General features: G+C 37.7%; 1 non-coding gene across 1 annotated transcript; it reads right to left on the reverse strand.

Moving 5' to 3' along the window:
* Positions 1-8,239: 8,239 nt before the first annotated feature.
* LOC141675566 (small nucleolar RNA R71) lies at positions 8,240-8,346 on the reverse strand. The gene has a single exon (XR_012556213.1). It is a non-coding gene; the product is annotated as a small nucleolar RNA R71 (small nucleolar RNA).
* Between the last annotated feature and the right edge of the window lie 283 nt (positions 8,347-8,629).

The raw sequence follows: 8,629 nt of genomic DNA on the forward strand, positions 1-8,629 counted from the left end.
TCATCAGAAGGAATGTCAATCTTCCAAACCATAATACAATCTGCATAGCTTTAACCATCATCACTGTATTCCTTTGGCACAAGCGCCTATAATTATCCTCTTACCTTTAAAGTGTCGGCCACCTCTTTGGCCTTTCCTGATAGTAAAATTTCCTTACAGTCCATGTCATTTTAACCACCTCCAAATAAATTTTCTACCTTATTTCAATCACAGCTTATGTGAAGATGTTTTCCTTAAAATCTGATGAGTAAAAAAAAATATTACCATTTTTTCATAAGTTATTGCCTCAGTCTTTAGAGGTTAATCACTGTCACGACTGACTCTCAATCATAATTAGAACATCTTTTTATCTTAAGTCCTAATTGCCCTGAACAACTTCGACCATTACTGGTTCGATCCATACCTTCTCGTGGTTTAACACGTGCCCCACTTGGCAACATTATAATTACGTCATATTCCCTTCATCAACATTTCTATTCTTGAGAATTTTGAATATTACATTTCTCCTTGTAAAACCTCTAAGGTTATCCTTGAATCGTTCCTCCTGTATTCCCTAGATACAGGGCATATCAAAATACCATTTACTAATACCAGAACAATTGTCTATATACTTCTGAAAATTTCTCCACTGATCCTTAAAGGTTGTTATTACCTTAATCCTTTCCAATTCATACTGTCAAAACTCATACTATCCCTATTAAGGGTGAAATGCTAACCTTTATGCATCCCCCTAGGATTCATTTTAAGTTACCGATGTTCTATCCTTAATTCCACCTTTAAAAGGTACCTGCATCCTTCCATGGATAACTCAAGCCATATATCCCTGATAAGGGTGTCGTATTCAATCATTCCCACCTCGATAGTATATGCCTAATTTCACAATAACATCTGTATTCAAAATGAGGTCAATCAATTATGGCCTTCAGAAGATAACAACGGTTATCTGCTTTTCTTTCCCAATTTGGTAATGACAACAGGGATGTTCTGGAAGATATTGGTCATGTTCAACGTGAACTTCTTCTTAATAATTCCTCATTTACTTTTGTTGCTTATCTCAACAGTCTTCTCAATGTTGGGATATCTTTCATACCGGGCGTCTCCCTTTCTGGGTATCATGCCACCAGTCTTACACTTCACATTCTTGAAGGTCACTTCCTTCATCTAATTTTCCTAATTTCTTACTTTCTTGTCTCCTCAGTCTATCCGTGTCTCATTATTTATCTTCGAACTATCTCAAGGTTTCCTCGAATCCTCCCAACTTACAGGGGATAAAATATATGTATCTCTTATGCCTTCAACCATCAACTTTAACTTATGGTGAATCACCCTTATCCTGACGAATACATACTTTTCTATTTCTATTGCTACGAGTCTTTAGGGTTTCATCATACCCAACTCCCTTATCATTCCTCAAACTCTATTGCCTTTATATTCCTTTCCACTTCAGTTTCTTTTTATTTTCCTTTCTCTTCTCATTATTTCATGAACCAACACAACATAAGCATTGATTTCAAACATCCTTTCATTCTGGATTCGTGTCCTCAAAACGAATCTTGACAACTTTTACAACTTAGATTCATAATTCATCATACTTATCCGCTTTTGTTCTAGCTCCAAAGCTTTTACACTATCTCCTTATCTTTGGGAATTACTTTCCCGAAAACAATTGACTGAACTTAAATCAGTTTATCATAACCTCTTGCTCCGCCTTTCTTGGTCTTTCACCAGTGGATGGCCTCTCTCTTAGGAGGGTAAGTGATAAAAACAGTCTTTTGTGATTTGTCAATCATTCAGAATCTCAAATGATTCCTCTATTTCCTTTAGCCAGGCTCTTGCCTCGACTAAGTCAACCTGTTCCTTGGAACTCTGGGAGCTTAGAGACTTAAAGGTCCTGAAAGAATTTCCTACCGCATTGTTTCCTCAAGGTGGTGGTTGGGGATAATAGTCTAAGTTCTGTCTAGACAGGTCCATAAATTGCCGTATAGGAGTACCGTCTCGGGTCTCCTTTCCTTACTCGACTTTCTGTTTCCTTAGTATGAAATGTTTCAACCTTCTCCCATAATCGGGGTTATCTTATACATTAAAAACCTTCTTTTCCACTCTATTATGTTATGGGTTCTTTCTTTCTTGATGACAACCTCCCTGACTATCACATTCAGGATTTGCCCTAAATCTTATTCCTCAAACTATGGCTCTCATCTAAGTTCTCATCCTTAAGCTCTTGAACTTTTGGAACCGAATTTCTGTAGGAACACCTCACTATCCCCTTATCATCTTTCTCGGTATGGATCTCTTCTCCAGTCATTGACTCTCTGCCTTCATTCATCACTTTTTCTGGCACAATATGTTCTTTTCCAAAAATTCGGTCTGTATTGCAATCTCAAACAGCTTTTCGGTACCGGCTCCGGTTACCTTCACTTCTATTTCCATTTTCTGAAAATCTCTTATAAACTCTCCCAAAGACATTATTATCTTGAGTCTCTCCTTTTTACTAAGGGCATCAGCCACTACATTGGCTTTCCCTGAATGATAAAGAATCTCCCAATCATAATTCTTGATTAGCTCTAACCACCTCATTTGGCGCATGTTGAGCTCTTTCTGCGTGAAAATGTACTAGAGCACTTATGGCTTGTGTAAATCTCGCACTTTTCTCCATACAAGTAGTGCCTCCAATCTTTAGGGTAAAACTATTGCCATGAGCCCAAGCTCATGGGTGGGGATATCGAATTTTATATTTCCTTAATTATCTTGATGCGTACGCGATTACCTTGTTGTGCTGTATAAGAAGCACCCTAATTCCTTATGCGAAGCGTCACTACAACTCACAAAATCTCTTTTTTCCATTTGGCAATGCCAACATAGGGGCCATCACCAATCTTTGCTTTAGTTCTTGAAAGCTATTTTCGCGTTTCTCTGTCCATTCAAACTTCTCAGCCTTACGAGTAAGCCGCGTTAAAGGAGCTACTATCTTTACAAACTTGAACGAACCTCCGGTAGTGAGCGGCCAATCCTACCTCTGGGAGTCGACCTAACCATGGTCATCAATTCCTCAATGGTCCTTTATTCATTCTTGTTAGGATCTTCCACGAGATCATCCTCAGCAACAATCCCATCTAGGACAATATCCTCAACCATTACATCCTCAATATGAACATCATCCGCACCTGCGTTAGGACGCTCTATCGGATCCACAATCCGATCTCCAATTAGTAATAAAACATCATCGCGCTGTTACTCCTCAACCTCAGGGTTCGGAGTTCCGCTACCATATACGATAATGAACTACGCTACTATCACGATATTTATAAGGGTTCCCATAAGGGTTTTAACTGTCAGTACTACGTTAGGTAGTCCGACTATGAACTTGGCAAGAGTTTTTATTATCTTAGTGAACTTATTATCTTAACGTCACATCATCTCTGAGGTTTATAACGTTTAGCTCTGATACCACTTCTGTAACACCCCCAAATCCGGGGTCGGGGATCCGGGTTGTCACGAGTTCCATTTCCCTTAATAACACCCAATCTTAATAAATAATCAATTACTCTATACTGTGACCCCACAATAAACACACACACCACAAGTTATAGTCTCAGAGATGAATATCCAAAAATAATCACAAGTCGTTTTATTCCACAATTATATGCCAATACACCTTAAATGGGTTTCTGAATAAATTTACATTTCTTTGCCATTATTACAATTGATAAAGATACATAAGTCTGGTACATCAAAAGTTGAAGCCTAGCCTATTGGTAGTTCCTACCTCAGCTACATCGACATCAATGCCTATAGGAAACTGCGGAACGTTTCCTATCCGCTCGTGAATTGGGAGCTTGGTCCTGTTCATCTTTTCTATCTGTTGTTGTGTGACGAAAGAAGAAAGCAAGGGTAAGCAGCAAGCCCACCAAAATAATATGTATAATGATTTACAATATATGAGCATTCTCATAGTACATATGAAAGTCTTGGTCAAGAAGAAATGAACCAAGTTTGATACCTTAATGCGATGAAGTCGCAAAATATTCAGTATATATACATATATACTTTTCAAAATCTTGGAAGTCCTCTTCCATGCATAATATACACAGAGTTCCAGTTTATACTGTATAAAACTATCGTTGCAAGGTGATCTCATATATCTAACCTTGTCTCAACATTTTTCTGAAAATCTTTGACATGCATAAGATAATCATTTACTAGATATAAGTTTAAAAGATGAAGTTACAAGATACTCCAATATACTTATATCTTTTCCAAATACTACTTGAACTACCACCGTTCAAGTTATAAATAGTTCATCCCATAGATTAAGCTATTAGACAAAACTTGTATAGAATCAATCTTTAAAATATCATCAAAATAAAATAAAGTTATGAGATACTTCATTCGATGCACACATCATTTTGAAAACTAGACCCTGCCAACACTCAACAATCGCCCAACCGTAGCCTTTCTATCGAAGTGCTCTGGGTAGTGTTGCAGAAATATCCAATTGGAAGATGAACTCATTACGGGAGTTTGCCGCGCCAGGAAGACCACTTACGATGATCAGTCGTAGTAGTACAACCCCACCATTTTCTACATGTAGAGGAGAACCTGTCGGATTTACTTGTCAACCGAACACTGAACTCCTAAGGAATGGACCGCCTTAGCAAAACTTCCAGGCCATTTGGGCCAATATAATAAGGTTGGGCCGGTGCTACTCGACCACTTACGCCACTCCTAGTTCAGATGAAATCCATGACTTTGAAACGTAAAGCTCGTCCCCCCTTTCCCCAAGTAGAAACTTGTTGATACGGCTCCACCAAGAAGTCGTATCTAGTTGGAAAGGAAAACTCACCGATATTTCCCAGGCGATGCCTGTTAATGGATTAACTTGTTCCAAGAATTTTACTTCCCGAGTGTTGGGTAAGTAATCAAAATTCTTTTATCAAGACAGCAACCTTGTTGCGAATATAAAACACACCACAGAGCCGGATCCCTCAGGTTTTGAGCGAGTATTTAAATCCCCTTCGAAAGGAGGATCTTAAATATAAAAATGAGTTTTGGGATCCGCTCTAACTTTTAAAAATCATTTTGAAGACTCGCAAAACATTTTTGAGAATGTTCGGAGTGATGCTAATTTAACAAAATAAATCAGTCCCAATATATTAGAAAATATCTGAATATTATTATTTAAATAATATTCCCATAAAGAATAATCTTTATAAAAATAATTGAAATGAGTATTAAATAACCAAAGATATACTTATACGAAAGTACTATCTTTATTTGAATAATCAAAAATAAGTTTGATTATCGATACCTTATTCTTTAATAAAATAAAGAATATATTTCAGTAAATAATCGGAGTCATAGGTCCTCAAATGAATATTCAAATAATATTTAATTAATAAAATAAGCTGATTCATAAGCCCTCGAATGAATATTCGAAATAATATTCAATAATTAAAATAGGCTGAGTCATAAGCCCTCGAATGAATATTCGAAATAATATTCAATAAATAAAATAAAGTTATCGAATAAACCTTATTCGATTAATAGTTTTGAAAACTATAACCATATATATAAATATATATATATAAAATCTACTCGGGATCCTCGACTCCCGGTTTTAGAAAATGTTTTCACCTTTGGGTCCCTATACTAAGGGTATATGCAAATTACCGCTATTCTCTAGCATAGGTATTATCAACTGAACCAACATATATATATGGCAAGAATACGAAATAGGCATGCATACGTACCATATCACATGCTACAATATATCACAAAATTTGCTAATTAACCAACATGCATCTATCACAAGATAATGTATATACATATATACATCACAACAATAGTATAACGGGTAGAAAACTTGCCTGGGCGACTGGGGGTTACGAATGGCTCGGGACGAGTCTGGTAACCTATAAACAACAAGTAAGTTGGAATTAAACCAAAGTCACTTGTAAATCTATACTCTAACCAACTCAGACTCTAACGCTCGTTTTGCGCTTACTGATTCTCTTAAGTCACTCGAGTACCCTCGGCTCCACCATTTTTAATAATTTAACCATTACGAGTTTTAAGGCGATTCCTTCGTGAGTGTCTTACCAGCTGCCTAATGATAAGTGGCATTTTATACCACTTAGAACGTCTTAAAATGGCTTAAATTGGTGTCTTGAAATCAAGTATTATGTGTATTTGATGCGTTTTTCTAGTGTTTATGCATTTCAGGGTATTAGTTGCATTTCGGAGGAGGAATCATCAAGAATAAGCCTTGGCATGTGTTCACCATTGCGAGAGGAAAAGAACGGGCAGATTACAGTGAAGAAACGGAGCAAACCTGGAAATTTTCCAGTAGGGTCCTGCGCGCCCGCACAGCAATGCTGAGCGGCCGCGCAGCAGCCTTGCGCGCCCGCGCAGAAATGCTGAGCGACCGCGCAGGGTCGGGGAAAATAATATATTGTTTTAGACTTCTACTTCTGTTTGGCTTCCAACTTCTATGTAATCTGAGTTTTATAGGACTATTATATAAGTAGATTTGAGACGTTTTTCACAGAGTATTAAGAGGGGATTATGTTTTAGATTGTGTTTTGCAAGAAGCGAAGGAGATAAGGAAGAAGACCGATTTAGCACACAGCAACGAAGAGGAAGCATATATTCTTGTGATTCTTGTTTCGTTGTAACGTTGGATGCTAGTTTTCTTGCTTTGACTTATTTACTCTTGTGACGTACTCTGTTTTAATATAATTAGTTTAGTTGTTATTTTCTTGTGTTCGTTTATCATGATTTCATATGAACCCATGATGGCGAAAAGTTCTATTATGGGCTAATCGTGATCATGGGGTAGCAACGGATTTATTATGGAATTCTTTAGTTAATTGTTTAATACTTTAGTGTGTGATGATTGCATGATATCTAGTATTGGTTGTGCGTATTCGTCTTATGTGCGTCGCGAAGATATAAGATAGGGTGTTAATCTCTTGTGAAGCGACGGTGGATCTTGAGATTTAGAACTTGCCATGCTAGCATAGGTTCATGTACGTTGTGCATGATTAGTGGGTAACTCTAACAGTTTTATTTGCCCTATGTAATCAAATGGAATAACTTGTGCTTAAATCGTTGTGTTGTCAATTTCTGTAGACATATAGGAACTCAACATAATTGATGACTATTCAATTTCTATCTTAATTGTGGATGTTTGGTAGAATGGTATTAGTACAATGAAAGTTGGCTTTTATCAGTTTTGTGTTATTCGATTAATATCATCGCTGTCACATGCTAAAGGTAATAACTATGGCTATAGAAGGAAGTAATAATGAAGTTGTGATCTCATGAGTGTTTTATTATTGATAAATTGAAGTGTTAGTTAAGTGGTTAATTAAGTAGTTAATTATAGTTAATATTTAATCAACAATTTTAAGTGTTATTATCTTAACATTGAGAAGTAATCATACATTGGTGAGTGAGTTAAATTAGACAATAAATTAGTCTGAGTCTCTGAGGGAACGAACTAGAAAGTATTCTATATTACTTGCGAACGCGTATACTTGCGTGAATATTAGTGAGTGATTTCGCCCTAACAAGTTTTTGGCGCCGCTGCCGGGGACTCGGCGTATTTGTTTAGTTTATGTACTTACCATCATTGGTCATTAGGACTCAGTGATTAGGACGTAGTAGTTAATTACTCTTTTCGGTTGTGTTTCAGGTACTTTAGCAAACGTTTATGCAAACTCGTTCTCGTGCTCGCAAGAGGACCTTAGATACAGCTGAGGAGAAAGACGAAGTTCTCGATACCCCGGAGAAGTTAGATTTTGAGGATTCGGATTCAGGAACTGAGCAGAAAGAACCAGTAAACATGGGAGATCATATTGTTCAAGCTGATCCAGCTCTTATGGATTTTTCTCGGCCTAAAATTGATGACATTCAGTCAAGCATCCTTCATCCGGCTATTCAAGCTAACACCTTTGAAATTAAGCCGGGCACTATTCAGATGGTGCAGAATTCTGTTTCTTTTGGAGGAGCGGCAACTGAAGACCCCAACATGCACATAACGAATTTTGTCGAGATCTGCAGCACTTTTAAGTATAATGGCATGACTGATGAGGCTATCAAGTTGAGGCTTTTCCCATTCTCACTGAGGGATAAGGCTAAAGACTGGTTACATTCTGAACCAGCTGGGTCAATCACTACGTGGCAAGATCTTGCGCAAAAGTTTCTGGTGAAGTTTTATCCAATGGCAAAGACTGCTGCTATGAGGAGTGCTCTTACTCAGTTTGCGCAGCAACCTACAGAATCTATGTGCGAGGCTTGGGAACGCTACAAGGAAATGTTGAGAAAATGTCCACATCATGGAATGCCGGATTGGATGGTAATCACTGGTTTTTATAATGGTTTGGGGGCTCAATCTTGGCCCATGCTCGATGCAGCAGCTGGAGGCGCCTTATGGGCTAAAAGCTATACTGAGGCGTACAATCTTATTGAGACGATGGCTGCAAATGAGCATCAAAACCCAACTCAGAGGATGACATCAGGCAAGGTAGCAGGTATTCTGGAAGTTGATGCAGCCACCGCTATTGCAGCCCAGCTCCAAGCGCTATCAATGAAGGTTGATTTTTTGGCTACGTATGGAGTTAATCAA

The sequence above is a fragment of the Apium graveolens genome, chromosome 7 (genome assembly GCF_009905375.1).
Source record: "Apium graveolens cultivar Ventura chromosome 7, ASM990537v1, whole genome shotgun sequence".
In the NCBI taxonomy this organism is placed as follows: Eukaryota; Viridiplantae; Streptophyta; class Magnoliopsida; order Apiales; family Apiaceae; genus Apium; species Apium graveolens.